This window comes from Syngnathoides biaculeatus, chromosome 20 (genome assembly GCF_019802595.1).
Source record: "Syngnathoides biaculeatus isolate LvHL_M chromosome 20, ASM1980259v1, whole genome shotgun sequence".
Taxonomy (NCBI): domain Eukaryota; kingdom Metazoa; phylum Chordata; class Actinopteri; order Syngnathiformes; family Syngnathidae; genus Syngnathoides; species Syngnathoides biaculeatus.
This window is the reverse complement of record NC_084659.1, coordinates 732262-743603: the sequence shown is the minus strand read 5'-3', so window position 1 is coordinate 743603 and position 11342 is coordinate 732262.

The window sequence follows — 11342 nt, the reverse complement described above, 5'->3', positions numbered from 1 at the left end:
GACTAATCTGAAGGAGGTTACTGATGGTAAAGTAGTGGTAGTTGAGAGTCTAGCCCGACAGCATGGGATGGTGGTGTGTAGGATGACTCTGGTGGTAGGTAGGAAGATTAGGAAGACAAAGGTAGAGTAGAGAACAACGTGGTGGAAGTTGAGAAAGAAAGAATGTTGTGCGGCCTTTCAGAATTAGGTGAATAAATAAATAAATGTTGCTTTTGTCAAATCTTACCTGTCGAAAAGAGAACTTTACCTCACACTTGATCTCTGTTGAGCAAAGTGTTGGTCACAAACACGTGTCTCCTTGTTAGCAAGCTAAGCTAAACTAGGCTGAAAAGCTTCAATGTGCATGGAACGACTCCAACCGGATACGAGGATAGCACGGATGATGTTTTATTCCACAAAAGGCGTGATCAGGGGTATCTCATGTCGATGATTCAGAACATTCGGTCCAGATCCAGGAAGATTTACTATAGTCGATTGAGCCTCCTTCCTCCAACCCAGAAGGGAAAAGATTGGTCAGGAGCCCTTACACTGAAAATATTTAAGCGATGGACCACCGAGACAGGCCAACTGAAGTCAAGCCAGCCGTCGCTTCAAAATGAAAGCAAATCTTCGGCCAACGGGGACATCAATGCTCTGGGTTTAAAATTATTAATTAAATAAGGCCTCAGCAATAACCCAACCAGGCCACTGCTGAGACAAACTAAACTGTGCCAGGATTGGTGAACCAGCAAGGCTCATTCAAATCTCGTTATTGATCTCCACTCTAACCTCTTTCCAACTGGCTTTGGCACTACACATGGAAGATCACTGGCATTGTTTTAAAAAAATACCACCGGGGGGAAACTCCTACAACACCCCCGTCCCCGCACTCCTCGAAAAACACGGCAAGCCTAACTCGTGGGAAGAGACTTCCTGCTGTTATTATGAGATGAAAAGAGTTTAACATTTTTGTTCTATAATATTGATTCTTAAAGTGCAACTGACCTCCCTATATACATTGTAAAATAGATATTGGTGTGAAAATTATTCACGTCAATGTCTATACAAAAAAATAAATATGAGCAGAGAGCATGTCATTCATGCGCAAAGTTGCGGAAGTCTCACTCCACATTCAAGTGGTAGCCATAACTGTATCTACACATGTATCTGGTGAGTAAGTCGTCAAGATTTACATGGAAAAGTTACAAAGCGTATAAAAGTCTGGACGCATACAAATACTTTGTTGCTGGATCTGTTCTCAATCAGGAATAAATCCCACATAGTGATGGACCCACTAATTTTTTTTCAATACAAATACCAATATTTAAATAATTGACCCCTGGTTTTACACAAACTCTCATTCATTAACTATGATTAGGAAAGAAAAAAAAAAGTGAGATGGGTCCTCCGTACGTGGAAGCGTATCCCTGCCACACGTTAACGTCCATAAAACTCTCTGTGACAGATGGTTTATTATTTATTTTAAACACGCATTGTTCTCAAATGAGTCAACTTGGCATTATAAATACTTCTTGATAATTCAAGATTGAGAAGAATAATTCCAACCTGAAATGAAGTGATTGCCACACAGGAACATTCCATCAATCTTTTCTGGTCTTTTCAGATGGTATGCTATCGAATGACATCTTTGACGATCTGTCTCGTCTGTTGTGACAACTAACAGCACAACAGGTCTTGGGCATTGTAAATATTCTCCTCCGGTTCAATGTCTCCCACAGTGTCGAGCAGCTCTGTTTGACCAGCAATATGGCGGTGTGAAAATGGTGACGTTACGTGCACGAGCTCTATACTCCCAGCACACAAACACAGAGAAGCAATATGCATGAGCTAAGCAGAAACACTATGTTGCTGGGGACAAAATGGCGGACGAGACACTAGGGTTGTAAAGTCGAAAATTTGTAGGTTGAAACCGTTTTAACGTGAGGACTCCCTGCATGTGTTCATGAGCGTCAGCTAGCGTAGCTGCCTCGTCCCATATCTTAGCGTTACTGAGCCATAATAGGTCAAGTTAGGTTTTCGTGTTTTGCCATGTCCGTTTTTTTTTTTTCGTTTTTTTTTACATTGTTTTGTGTTTTTTGGACAAAGCCATTTTTTCCTTCTGATTTTCGTACTGTTGCCTTGTTGGACTGCCTTCCCCCGTACGACCACTGCCTGGCCATATACCTTCCTAAAATCCATGCTTATGTCTCAGCTTCCCGCATCTGGGTTCCACCCGCCACCTCGTTCATGACAAAATCACGTTTATTTACCATCTCTGCTAATATTCCGGTGTTTCACAATGCGAGACGCGATCATGAATTTTGATCCCCTTATGCACGAGAGAGCGTGAATTAACAAGAACTGACATTGAATTGGTGGCACCATGAGCATGAGTAAAGATATTTTGTTTAAAAAAAAAAAAACAAAAAAAAACATACTTAACAACCATAGTTCTAAAATGTAGGAAATCAGAACCACAACATTTTTTGGGCCAAATTTACTGTTTAACACACAATGTCCAAATCTGAATCTTGACATAATTAAGATGTCCAATTTTCACTTGGTCTTCTCATCTCTCTTATGTAGCACAGAAAGTGTGATCTTCGTGTGAAAATGTGTGCAAAGAAGAGTACAAGGAAGAACTCCGTGGACCAAAAAAGGAGGAGGAGCCACAACGCCAACGACTGGACGCTGTGTTCATTCTGCAGCCTCGAATTGTCCTACGCAGAGCAGGTTGGTTCTCTTGTTGCATACATTCTAATTTGAATGATATTCTTAGTTATATTTTGGTTGGTTTGATGATGCATTTCACGTTACATTATTAATAGATTAACTTCGTCCGAAGTTAGATTGGGTAAGCCATGAGCCTTGTGAGGATAAGCGGCTTGGATAATGGATGGATGTGTGTGTGTGTGTGTGTGTGTGTGTGTGTGTGTGTGTGTGTGTGTGTGTATATATATATATATATATATTCCTCGTTTTTCACGGTGAATTGGTACCAGACCCACCTGCGAAAAGTGAAAAACCGCAAAGTAAGGGTAAATGCTGTTTTTTTTTCTTTTTCTTTTTGCTTCATAGGTCCTTGTTTTTTTTAAAATACACTGTAGTTTCACGATCATAGAGGTTTTAAATTCTCTTGCAAATAAATGAGGCACCACATTAGAAGGGCGCCTTACAATGTTGCGCAATTTATGTTTACACGACATTTGCAAATGTGATGTGACTTGTCACACAACAACACACACACACACACACACAGAGTATGTGGCTGCACGGTGGACTGAGTTTTGAGGACAAAACAAAAGGTAAACACAGAAACAAAATATAGTAGACGTCCCGGTTCAAAAGTTAAGTTATTCTTTTCAAGGCTTCTTAAATTAATCCAGGGGTGAGCAATTAATTTTTGCAAGGTGTCACATGAGAAACCAGAATTATGTCAGAGGGCCACACCATTGAAAACGAAAACATAATTCAGCTTAGCAGCGGCTCTCGCAATGATGACGTAATGGACCTGAGGAAACACCCGAAGGAAGTGGCTGCCTTCCTAGAACTAGAAGTCGACTGATCTATGCGCTTGCCTGGCTACAACAACAACAACATAATTGGTGCCATTGTAAAATACATTAAATTCTATATTTTGAATATCTTGTACTTGTAATTGGAATAAAAGTATTATGTCAATATTCATAGAAATAGGTCAAATAAGTCATAAGTGAAGTAATGTAAAATCAGAAAATACCTCTGTAGAAGTAATGCACAAAATCAATTATCACATCAGTGCAATTTATTTTTAATATGTTCCATCTCCATAAACACTGAAAGTCGTTACTCATTGACAATAATCCAGTCTATCTTGGGGTTAAACAAGGGTATTGAAATCTGTCTGAATGTCTGAGGTGGTTTTGTGAAGAACATCTGAGAGGTGGTCATCAGTGATTGAGGTTCTGTGTTTGGATTTATTGAACTTCATTACTGAGAATATCCTGTCATTTAATGTATGTAAATTGGGCTTCACACGATCGGGCATTTTGGGGGCTGAGCTGCGAGTTAAAAAAAAATCTTCTAATCACAATGAGGCTATTTAAAGTGCCACTGACAGAAGAAGCCGGAAGTGATGTATTTTGCAGACACCTATAGCAGCAGAGTCAAGTGTCCTTACCTCTTGTACAGGCGAGAAATTTGGTGTTTTTTCTGCGTGTTAGCCAAAATGCCGGCTCATTGTGTTGCTCGATTTTTCTCAAATACTCGGGAGGATGGATTCACTCTTCATACGTTTCCAAAAGACCAGATTTGACGTGAAAAATGGATTGCACAGGTGCAAAGAATAGGAACGTTGTGGGTTCCAAATGACAGGTACAGTAGATGTATATAGAGCAGGGGTGCTCAATGTGTTGATCATGGTCAACCAGTCGATCGCGAGGCAGTTTTGGTCGATCGTGTGACGGTGTTCCCCAAAAAAATGTAAAAAAAAAAACACATCAGCCTGATTATAGATTATATTATGGTGCTTGGTGTCAAAAACATGGAAGCTGATGTGTTCCGAATGAGAGTGCAGGAATGTCAACATGAGACTGAATACGGTGGTTTATTTTGCCTAGAAAACTGCCATCCGCTGCGTATGCGTTACGGGGGCATCCGAACCAGAGTCGATGAAAGCAGTCACTCTGAGTGGCTGTCCTTCTGAACACAGGGTGACTAGAGGAAGTGTTTGGTCCTGACTGTTTAGGATTAGGTTGAGACTCACCGTAGTCAGAGTTCGGGGTGAGATATCAGCTGATTTGACTGGGCAGCGGGTCACTGTGTGCAGTAGAAGCAGAGTCCCTCCTACAGCCAGCGTAGACGTTCCTCGGGTGATAGGCGGAGGCGGCCCAACTGCCTGGGCTTCTCCGCCTCAGGAGACGCACCTTGAGGTACAGTGAAGAAAATAAGTATTTCAACACCCTGCTATTTTCAAGTTCTCCCATTTAGAAATCATGGAGGGGTCTGAAATTTTCATCATAGGTGCAGGTCCACTGTGAGAGCGATAATCTAAAATAAAAAAATCCAAAAAACACAAGGTATGATTTATTTTTTTTAAATGATTTATTCGTGTGATACAGCTGCAAATAAGTATTTGAACAGCTGTCTATCAGCTAGAATTCTGACACATCTGATACATAAAAGTGCATTCCTTCGCCAGGCGCTGTACTGCTCGCGGTCCATGAGTTTCGTGTCAATTTTCAAAGTGAGAGCAATGAGTGAGTCCAGATCTGTCGGCCAGTCCAGCAGGATCAACAGGTGCTTTACCGCGGGGGACAGCCCTTGAAAGAATGCATCTCGGAGCGCCCTGTTGTTCCACTGGACTTCGGCTGCAAGAATGCGGAAGTCAATGGCGTAGTCGGAAACCCTGCGCTTGCCTTGCCACAGTGTGATGAAAGAGTTTGTTGCATCGCGTTCAGGGGGATGCATAGTGGAACACTTGCGCCATGGACTTCACGAAGGACGCCCAAGTCTGACATTTGTCCGCACCGCGGCTCTTCTCAGCGGTCGTCCACGCTTCAGTTGGAGAATAATGAAAGCAATCTTGGCTCTGTCAGAGGGAAAGGCGGCTGCCTGTAGCTCGAAGTGGAGCTCGCACTGCATGATGAATGGCTGGATATTACCAGAGTCTCCCGAGAAACGCTCCAGACGGGAGATCAGTAAGCAGACACCTGTATGTGTAGGGTTAGAGACCACTTGGGAATACCAGGTGCTGTAAGCTTCTCTCCCCGGCTAAATGCAGAAGGGTTTCATCAGGAAGCGCATCCGGTATAAAACTGTGCCAAACAAATATGCTTTCATTTAAGATGACACGCTGTGGCTTCCCTTAATGGGACAAGCCGAAAAGAAAAGAAGAAGAAGAAGTTGTTGTAAATGACAAGTTAATTGAATTGGGCTAAAAATACATTAAGATAATTTGTTAAGGGATTATGGACCATGTAAATTCTTTCCCCATTTCAGTTCTGGATTTTTTACTCGTGACTAAAACCAACCCAACTTGGACTTTCTTCCATACTGAACGTTTGTCCTCTGTCATAACAAAAGTAATTCATTCAGTAGTGATCTGCCGCAATTGTGAGTTACTGAGTAAAAACATCCCATTTCCTCAACGACATTGTACAGTTGCAGTTAAATATTTCGAACAAATGAGATTTAACTTTGTGTTTGTCTTTTGTCTTGCAGACGTCAGTGAAAATCTTCATCCAGACCAGCAGCAGTATGTGTCTGTTCACATAAAAGAGGAACAACACTGTGAAAAGGATCAGTGTATCAAAGAGGAGGAAGAGGTCCTACAAATGAAAGGAAGAGCAGGAGGAAAGCATCCAGGTTCCAGCCACTGGTGTCCATTTGAAGAGTGAAGATGGAGGTCAAAGTGAGAAGAGATGAGGGGTGGAGCCTCCAGAATCAGCTTTATTGGCCAAGTGTGTAAAAACACACAAGGAATTTTTCCCTGGCAGTCAGTGCTACCCTGGTGCTATATTCAGGACAACCAGGAACACCTCAAAAGACCACTGTGGAGGATCACAAACAGACGATGATAAATCGGAATTTGATATGACATGTCACGCTGCTAACAAGTGCTGGAAATGTTCTCGGTGTAGGAAAACTTTTGCTTCTATGAAGAATTTGAAACGACACGTGAAAATACACACGGGTGAGAAGCCTTTTGCATGCACAGTTTGCAGTCAAAGATTCACTCGGAAGGGAACCTTAAAAATACACGGAAGAACACACACTGATGAGAAACTTTTTGCATGCTCAGTTTGTGGTCAACAATTCACTTGGAAGAGTTATTTAAAAAGACACAAGAGTACACACTGGTGAGAAACCTTTTTCCTGCTTAGTTTGTGGTCAGAGATTCACTCGTCAGGGACACTTAAAAATGCACACAAGAACCCGCACTGGTGAAAAACCTATCTCCTGTGCAATTTGTGGTCAAAGATTCTCCATCAAGAACAGTTTAAAAATACACACCCCAGGAATTTTCATGTGTGTGTATCTGGGTACCAGAATGAATGAAATATGTAAACGGTATTTATGCTTTACATATTTGAGACTAACATAACAACACTACATGTATTTACTTAAATCTTTATCAGGTTTATCACATGACATCTGAAATATTGTGCACAAAATACAAGGAAAAGAAGAATCTGTATCATGAAGAGACAGTGAGAGACTAGACAGTAACAGTCTCCAATCCCATTCTGAACCAGTGTCTCACATGCTTTTTTTAAATTTTATTTATTTATTGTTTTATTTCGAAAGCACACAGGGTCAGGAGGGAGGTGCAAGCAAGTTAACAAAGGCACATTTTTTTGGTAACGATGTGTGTGTTTGTGAACGTGTCCTTGGCCACTTCTCAGGAGATCAGGAGTTGGCTGGTGCACCTGTTTGGCGACTGTGCATCCTGTATGCACAATGAATCTTCGAAGCAAGGATAATACTTTTGCTTTGTAGCAAATCCATAATAAATATATTTACAATAATTCTAAATCTTTAATTATAAAACCATTGTTAATATTTCCTGCAAAATTCGTCTAACTGTGATTGGGTATCTCTCTCGCACACACTGCAAAGGAGAGGCTCATTCAGGTTCACTCACCTGCAGCATTGCAACATGATGATTCTAATCACGGTGCTTGAAGAAGTATGTGTCGCCGCCCTCTTCCAAAAATGGCCTTTTTCATCCATGTTAAAACACAATACAGGGTGCAACAAGGAAAAAAGTGCCCTGTATGGAGCCCTGGAGGACACCCCAGTAGGTAACCACAGTGCCAATGCCATTTGCTGGACAAAGTGGTTGATTCCTCCCGCTGGATCCCAAAAAGGATAAAAGTGCTCCCAAATAGAAGCCAATTCCTCCCGCTGGATCCACAGAAGGATAAAAGTGCCCACAGCATTACGACTTATTGGGCGCCAAGACGGAAGCTTTCGCTGGGGCACAACGCTGAGGTGGTGTTGTAACTACATAATCAAAAAATGGATACAAAATGGGGAGGGGGAGTGAAAAATAAATCTGATGCACTGAATGCAATAGGTGAAGTGTGAACTAGAGAGAGATTACTCTTATCAGGTTAAGACACAAGTGAACATGTGAGAAAAGCAATGATCAAAAAGCGTTTTAATGTAAAGGTGTAAAATGATTTACTTTGTTATTGACTGAAAACTAACCTTCTTGTATTCTGTGTACCAGCTCCTATTGTGTCTTCAACCTATAACCAAGGTCTTGTGTTCCCAAACGGCGGTTGATCTGATTTGAGCTTTTCTCATCCGTAAAAGTGAAAATATCAGGGTTGTAATTAAAAAAAATTCTGAGTATAAAGCTGCCTAGAGAAGAAATGTCTTCATATATTTTGGTGATGACTGACAGCTTTTCGACATGAAGCCACATTTCTTGGCCAACCCTTGTCGTGTTTGTCATCCATCAATTTGTTTTGTTTTTGTTTTTTTACGCACAATAAAGTTGTGTGGGAACATAATTTTGGGGGTAATAGCTATTTTTCATGCGATGGAACAATACATGACATCAGTGTAAGACACACAGCCTACTTGAACAAAGCCGTGTTTAAAAACTCAAGCAAGCTGTATTTTTTTATTTATTATTCCATGAAAAGTTTTAATTTTGAAGGTCAGGATTCCACCTGGCTGCTACAATGTGTAAAAATTTGACAAATTACTATCACTTTGGAGATTGGCAGATTCCTTTTCCCACATGAGGTTTGCCAGGGCATTTTATTGTTGGATTTTGTTGATGAAAAAGGGGCATTCAAAAGGGAAATAGTTGTTTTCCAATTGTTTCACAATGTATTTTTCATTTTTCTGAGCATGCATGCATTTGGCCCAATGTTTTACTGATGTCAATGTTAAATAAGTGAAGCATTGATTGAAGCACTGGAAAGAATGAATTTTATGGGTAAAATGTATTTGTGATCCTGAATAATACAGTATGAATACAGTAAGGCTGACTCCATCTGCTTGTACGTTAAATCCATTTTCCCCATTAAAAAGTATTAAAATGTATTTTTTCTTCATTGGAATCCCTCCAAAAATAAAAAGCCCGCACTATCAAGCAAAACATGGCCCAAGTAACAAGGCTGAAGTGAAAAAAAAAACAAACTAGGGGCCTGTGGAGAATCACAAGCAGACGGCCTCTTCACTCCACGATCAGATATTGATGACACTAAGATGCCCTCTCCTCACTCTGATGATGATATGACTTAAAAGTCAGAAAGTGATTTGTCACACTGACAACAATCCATGGACATTTTCTGCGTGGGAAAACTTTTGCTTATAAGAGCAAATGAAGAAAAAAAAACACACTGGAGAGAAACCTTTTTCCTGTTTTGTTTGAAATACTCAAAGTACTGAGGATTTCCATTTGACATTACGAGACCATGTGCATTTGGTTCTGCAGCCATATTGGCAGGAAAGTTTCTGCAGAAGAATCCAGACGTGTTAACGTAGGTTTTGGTTGTTATTGTATGTTTTCTTTTCTTTCTTTTACTTTTTCTACTTAATGGAGAGCACAAGTGAATGCTGTGATGAATTTTCCTTGTCTGACAACACAAACATTAGGATCAGCTGTCAAAGGCCCGTTATGTGGACATACAGACTACCGACAGAGACGTTTTCTTCTGTTATGAGTTCTGCCAATTGTCTAAACATCTGTTATCCAGACATATACGACTATATTATACATAACCCTTCCCCATACAGCGGTATGGAATTAAAAGCCTACAAATACCTCACCGCAGGTTTTGTAAACAAGTTCATCGTCACCTTTATACAAGAAGCTGGATCTTTTGTTCTCACTGTCACTTGTAGATTTTTTTCACATTAATGTATCCACTGTCTTGATTCAAGATTGAAGATAGATCCGCATATAATAGTTACAACTTTCATTTTCACGAACCGCAAACATGTGCTGTAATAATGATTACACTTAATTACATATAGATTTGTATGCTAAATCCACAAATACTTGTTATGCATCGAAGTATAATTTTGAAAAAGCTAATAAAATCAGAAAAATATTGTTTCATTTTCAGGTAGATCATTTTCAAGCATTGAATGAGGTGCCTTTGAAAGTTTGGGTTATCACACTGTACTTGTAAGGCAGGCCTCAGTGAAGTTTGTTCACGTTACAGCAGTTTTGTTTGCCATGGAAGCTTATGGCAAACTCAAGAGACAGTACAACATGTACACAAACAAGTTGCTGGCTCATGACAAGCTCCAGCATCAATCTGAGAAAATACCCAGTTTGAAAAACTGAGAGCTAATAATTTTACCAGACCACATCAGAAGGTAAAGTCAATGAAACCAAACATCATTAAGAAAACCTCTTCCTCCAGCACCAACTGAACAACACCTGCGAGAGAAACACCATAGGACATGGCCAGTGGTGTAATTAGTGCTTGAAAAGTGTAGCGCTGTGTGGCACATTCGGAAACCAGGGACCTTTTAATATTCAGTCTAACACTCTCCCAACTAAGCTATTTCAGCATTTTGTCTTCGGGACCATTTCTAGGTTGCAACTCATTCAAAGGGCCTAAAAAGCCAAAGATCATTGGACAAAACCAGAGATGAAATAACGACAAAAGGAAATCTGCCAAAAACTTTCCATCATAGGGCAAGGTATTATGTGCAATCACAACAATATGAGGAGAATTGGCGCTAGTCAAGACACTCAGATCTTCACTCTCACACTTACCTGGTTGCAACTCTTTCAGATAACCTATACATAAACACCGCAAAACACAACCAGATGTTTAACCATCCATCCATTTTCCTTGCTGCTTATCCTCAGGAGGGTCGCGGGGAGTACTGGAGCCTAACCCAGCTGTCAACGGGCAGGAGGTGGGGAACACCCTGACACACACAAGCGCCGCAAAACACAGATGTTTAATAAGTGTCAGAAAGACACACAGTTCTGTACTAAATGCAGAAACCAGGGCTTCAACTAGGGACCCTTAGATCTTCAGTCCAACGCTCTCTCAACTGAGCTGGTTCAGCTCCATGGGGAATGAACTATTGCGTGGTTGCAACTCCTTCGAAGGGCCTAAAAAGCCAATTGGACACGACCAGAGATAAAAGAACAACAAAAGGAAATCTGCCAAAAACCTTCCATCATAAAGCAAGGTTTTATGTGCAATCACAAAAATATAAGGAGATCTGGCAAAAGTGAGGACAATCAGATCTTCACTCTCACATTTACCTGGTTGAAACTCTTTTTCAGCTTCTTGTTTTAAGAACCATTGCCTGGTTGCAACTCATTCAAAGGGCCTACAAAGCCAAATATCATTGGACATGATCAGAAATAAAATAACACCAAAAGGAAATCT